This window comes from Penaeus monodon, chromosome 19 (genome assembly GCF_015228065.2).
Source record: "Penaeus monodon isolate SGIC_2016 chromosome 19, NSTDA_Pmon_1, whole genome shotgun sequence".
NCBI classification, from domain to species: Eukaryota; Metazoa; Arthropoda; class Malacostraca; order Decapoda; family Penaeidae; genus Penaeus; species Penaeus monodon.
In genome coordinates this window covers 41,180,066-41,180,641 of record NC_051404.1, presented here as the reverse complement: position 1 = coordinate 41,180,641, position 576 = coordinate 41,180,066, and positions in this window count along the sequence as shown.

Genomic DNA, 576 nt, shown 5'->3' with positions numbered 1-576 from the left:
CATACTTTTTCTCAACTACGATAAAACTTGTGACGCCATCTTCATTTCCAGGCACAACGTTTCCCACAACATCTGCAATCCGGCACGTGATACATCCAGCCAACACAGCCTTCCCTTGTTGGAACACGCAAAACTCTGTCTCCATCTGTCTACATCTTCCATTCGATAAAATGTCTTTTCTTGCTTGCATTTTGCTTCCTGCAATCCCCTTCTGCAACGCGTCCCCTTCTGCAGTTCGTTGCAGGCCCTTGCCGCTGTCCGATTCCCGCTTGCCTTGCTTTGCACACTCGCCCCCATGAAGCACCGAACCATCGATCAGTCAGTTACGTTCACTTCAAATGGCGAGGCTGTCAAAAATTTCCGAGGCAGTTTAAAAGTCACGGTGGCCCTGCTTTCTGGCGCTCGTCACCCCCTCCCCCCCCTTTCCGAAACCGGTTCCTTTTATAGCTCATACCCCCCCCCCCCCGCTCCCTTTCGGAATTAATCCTTTATCAGGGATTTTCCCCCATTTCGGAATCAAGCCCTTATGGACCTAACCGGACTTAACCCTATGATAAATATTTTATGTCTCCATTT